Source organism: Callospermophilus lateralis, chromosome 1, assembly GCF_048772815.1.
Source record: "Callospermophilus lateralis isolate mCalLat2 chromosome 1, mCalLat2.hap1, whole genome shotgun sequence".
Taxonomy (NCBI): Eukaryota; Metazoa; Chordata; class Mammalia; order Rodentia; family Sciuridae; genus Callospermophilus; species Callospermophilus lateralis.
Genome location: NC_135305.1, coordinates 166167939 through 166173466, shown reverse-complemented (window position 1 = coordinate 166173466; position 5528 = coordinate 166167939).

Here is a 5528-nt window from a genome sequence, read left to right as displayed (position 1 = left end):
TGCACCAACTCTGTTTCCTTGATGTACCCCAAATATGCTTATGTATAAGTATGGTCCTAAGGGCTCGGACTTTGGGAACCATCTCTTTGGCCCACAGAACCACTAATAAAACATTGCTTTCAGATCTTGGTGTCCATACCTTAATTCCCTGCTACACTGCAACAGGAATCTATTGTATGCATCAACTCACTGTCAACTTTATTCCCAGTAATGTCATTCCCAACAATTTGATCTGAATAATGTATATGAGTACCATCATACGGAGATCTTTATGCCATCCACAGGGCAATGGAACCATTGACAACAGCATTACAAGACACCCAAGAGAATGTCTAACACAAACACACAGGAATATTGGAGACTAATTAAGACCAAACTTCATCTTCTAAGGAAGGTGTGGATAAGGTAATAGACAAAAGGCAACTTGAAGACATATCACAGCTAAGATAAGAGGAAAATGAGGCTTTCAGATACATCTGGAATTTATCCAATAAGAAAAAAAATGCATTCATACTAAATTGTGGGAACAAGTGCATGGACTACTGAATATATGGCATATATTAAGGGTGTCTGAGTGGCAAACCACTCCCTCATGCTAGGCATGTGAGCAACAAACAGCTTACATCACAGGCATAGCCCTGGGCATGAGGCCGCATGTTGTAGTACCTGCACTTGCTCTATGGCCCGCTCCTCGATTGGTCATTGCAAGGACAGTTGGCCAGAAATTGTATTGGTGACTGCCTATAATCTGCTTAGCTACTTCCTGAATATATATACATGGTAACTGCACAATAAAGTCAGACCTGCTTCCTGCTTGGTCTCCAGAGGTCTTGATTAGTGACTCTGCAGCCATACTCTCCTCTACCCTATTCCTTAGTCCTCTTCACTGGTTGAGAGAGAGCCCATGCACTAAATCCCAGAAGACATCTAAACATATTGAAATATTGAAACAAAAATTATACTTAAAAAGTGTGATGATCTCTGATGTATGATTTTACATCATAGCCTCTTTAATTATAATTCCTGAAAATCCCCTGAATTTACTCTGTGTATAAATTTCAGAATGTTTCCTTAGAAGACTGATCTATTTGATGATGAAGCACTTCCTTTTCCACTCCCACTTGCCACAGAACTTGATGTTGAACACACCAGACCTAGTGCATGCGCTCGTGCGCTCTCGCTCTCGCTCTCTCTCTCTCTCCCTCTCTCTCTCCCTCTCCCTCTCCCTCTCCCTGTCTCTCCACCCCCCCTCTTGTTACAAAGTAGAAATTGTGTGACATGGGTCTAGTATCCCTTTCTCTTCCAACACCAAGGGAGGCTCAGCCCCAACATTGGGACACTCACACCCTGCTGAGTCCAAACTCCTGGAGGCAGGCCCTGCTGCCCTCACCACAACAACTCCTCCTAAAGAATGGCACCATAGTCTCCATGGTTGCCATAATAACATCAGGTTTCTATGGCAAGTGTGATGCACAGGTTGGTTCTCTACCCCAAAAATGCTTCTAGATAGGCCTCTTCATTGTTCCCTTTCCTTTCTCTGAAAGTAAAAGGCATTTGCTCTTCAGGACACCACCTGTGAAAGTGTATCAACTACAGGAGCTAGGCTCACACTCAAGAAATAAGAGAACTCTGCCCACACCTTCTAATGAGTCCAAACTGCTGACATGATCCCAGGACAACCTGGCCCAGGACACCATACTTAAAGGTCCCCCATCTCCTCCCTTAACCAGCAGTGAACCAAAGAACCCCAAACCTGGAAGGAAGCAGTGGCTCAGTGACCAATGGCACTGGTACAACTGGGAGTGATTATAACCACCAGAAAGTACAGTGGGTTTCTCAAGAGGACCTTTCTTTATTTTACTGACCTCCAATCCTCTGAGTGCAAATGTGAAAATGAAAAAAAGTGACACAGGTCTTTAGGATCGCTGGATTTCAATAATCACACAGGATATCACACTGCCTTGGGCCAGGAGAGTCTCACAACTCTCTTCTTCTCAAGTCAGTAAGGCACCTAGTTTGAGAGTGGGATTGAGGTGAGTGGGGATCCATTCATCACCATCACTTCATCCAAGGGAGGCTCAGCCTCTACTGCAGGACACCCATACCTTCCTCTGAGTCTAAACTCTTGGAGGTGGGTCCCGGCTTGCTCTCCAAGCACAATGAGCCAGTTTCCTGTAGAAAGTCAGTTTCTTTGTCAATTACTATGTGTAGGCTTTATCTAACTGGTAATATTTCTTCTTGTCTCTTTGTCTTCTTCTTTCTCACTTTGTTTTCCTGTGATCTCTTCACTATTTTTGCAATAACCTGTCCAGCAGATTTCACACCAACCTTAACTTTTTCCTATGAGCTTGTGGTTCTGGTGTAAAGCCTTCACACCTTTCCTTGACATTACTCAGGACTGGAATGTTGAGGGTCTCCTGAGCACACCTTCACTTTAAATGAGGCGCAGAAGCTTCAGCAGCCACCATGACCTACAACCTCAGAAACTGCCTTCTTCAGACACTTTACATGAGCTCAGTAACCAGATGAAGTGCCAACAATAGAGCACTGAGACTCAGAGCTGGAGGGAGTCACTGGCTTAGTGACCAATGGCACTGGTACAACTAGGCAGTAACCATAACAACCAGAGGGTAGCATGAGATTCACAACAGGGCCTTTTTCATTCTCTTCTACTCATCTCTCATCCTCTAACAAAAAAAAAAAACTGAAAAAACATAAGAAGTGACCTAAATTCAAAAAGGCATTTATGATCCCACAATTACCACACAGGACATCAGCCTGAAGACAGGAGGTCTCCATATCCCTCTCTCTCTCTAGTCAGCTGGGCACCATGTTCCAAAGTGGGAATGAGATGAATTGGGTCTGGGGTTTCTTCATGTCCCCACAACAGAGGGCAGAAAGCCCCACCACTAGACACCCACACCTTCTACTGAGACACATTTGGAGTTGAGGCCTGCTTTTGTACTGATTTTTAAAAATTAGCATAAAGGTTCTTCATAAAAGTCAAAACAAAACTACTGCTTGATCCAGTAGTAATAATTCTGGGTATACAGCTAAAGAGATTGGAATTGGTGTGTCAAACAAATGGCTACACTCCTGACATCGTTTTTGCTATTCACAGTAGCTTATTAAAACCAAACAAACAGTGGAAATGCCTTTTGGATGAAAGGAAAATCTTGGCAGGGCCTCCAGCTTCTCCCCTGAGAGGCTCAATCCCCACACTTCCAACTGCTCTCTAGGAGGACAAGACCCAGGAATAGCACTCACTAGATACTCCAAGAGGCTTGAGACATAAATTTTGGACACCTGTGTCAGGCCGTTTTGAAATCCAGGGCCAGGAAAAGATGGGAGAATGAACTGAGGTTATGTCACATAGTGAAGTCTGCAGGGGAACCTCAAAGTCATTGTAGTGAGTTTTCTGTGCCTATAGAAGAAAAGCAGAAGGCACACACCTTTTTTTCCCCAGCAATCTCTGGTTTCCTCTCATGCAAAATGCTCAAAACAGAAAATGAAATATTTAAAAAGTGTCAATGTTCAAGAAAACATTGAAAAATACTGCATCTATTTGTAATGCAGTATGGAAAACAATTATGGAGAGGGGAATTTTGCATTGACAATATGGACAGGAAGCTGGAAATTGAGGAATTTATTCATAGACAATGTAGATCTAGACTACAGGACTGACTTCTTCTGGACCTGAACACTGCTTCTTATACATATAGAAAGCTGAGAAGGAAGGAGGAATTGGTGTCCCTAAAGACAACAGCTATTCTCATGCAGAAACCCCACACACAGAGCTGGGTTCCTCTCTGGATGAACAGCCCAATTTTCACCACACAACCTGTAGAGATGCCTCAGCATCTCTATGGACATGTTGATCCCAGACAGGGCTTAGGCGGGGACTGAAACAATCATGCAGTAATTGGACAGGGTATGCAGAGTCCCAAATGCAGACTCACACTCAATTATCAGGCAGAGTGGCCTGGAAGCTGAGCTGCCCAGAGGAGGGCTCAGGTTGGCGAACTCTGAAGATGAAGTGTGCAGTCCCTGTCCATCATCTCCAGTTTCCACAACTGTGGGTCCTTCCAGTTCCAAATAGCCTCCTGAGTCTCAAAATGCCCGCCAACACTCAGCATTTTCTATTTGTCAGGGTGCTAACATTCTTTCTGTGAATTTTCTAGCACCTACGTGGCAGAGCAACACAAAAGACCTGAGCATAGGCGTGTGACTCTAGACATAAGTCAGAAGAACAGCAGGCTCCAGAGACAAAAGTCACAGCAGTCGGCAAAGCACACCAACTCCTCACTAGGTATGTGCTGGAAAGGACAGATCTTACCCATGTGACTCTTACTTAACAGGGCTTCAGCCAGGCCCCCTGAATCTCAGCCTAATGAGCCAAAGCATTAAGGACAGTAGAGTATATAAAGCCAAAGAGTAAATGAGAACTGAGTGACAGTGGTTCTTGTCCCCTGATTTTTCTTTTTTATTTATTGTTTATTTATTTTTTTCCTTTTTTCAATACTTGGGATTGAATCCTGGGCAGTCTGTTCCTGATAAACAGCCTCAGTCCTTTTCATTTTTTTTAATTATGAGACAGATTTTTTTCCTAGTTTTCCCAGGCTGGCCACCAACTTGAAATCCTTATGCAGCTGCCTCTGGAGTCTCTGGATTGTCAGTCATACCCCATTGTCTTTTTATTTTTATATTTATTTTTATTTTCTGAGGTTCTGAAAAATGAACACAAAGCTTCAGGCTTTTGAGTGTTAAGGCATGGCTTCCTCTGACTTGTGAGATCTGGCCCATCCAGAAGGATATTTGCATTAACCTTGTATCATATAAAGCTTGGTTATGTAAATTTCTTTATTACATGTGTATATATTATTCACGAATATAAAGGACACAATGACCATTACTTTAAAAATAATTTAAATTTTCTGCTTTCTGGTCTTATCAGGACGGATTTTGAGCTTTGAACAGGGGAACAACCCCCTAAGGCAGGAACTTTCAATATTGATAAAATGTGTCACAAGTATAATTTAAAATTTTCAAACATTCACATTAAATATTAAAAAGAACCATGAAATCAATTGCAATAACTTAGCCCAAACATCCAAAATATTATTATGTTACCAATATAAACTCCCTAAAGAAGTATGTATATTTTGGGAGGTATATTTTGAAAACTCACTTTGCTCTTAGTCTCCAACACAACTCAGGTCACAGCAGATACTCCAGCTTGAAGACTGTGATTACCCTGACTTTCAGGAGAAGGCAGACCTGAAACCCTTCTTTTCGTGCTGACAGGAGATGGGGGGGGCACTTCTTCTCTACTAGTTCTACCCAGGTCAAAAGACCAGGAGAGATGCTGCCTAGAGAGTGAGCAGGAACTCCAACCAGAAGGTGTCCAGAAGTCAACTAGTGTTTCTCACCCATGCTGGGCACAGAGCCATCCCCGAATGAAGGTGGGTGTCCATGGAGGCAGGGACCACATACACTTAATTCTCTCAACAGTTTAAATTATATTTTAA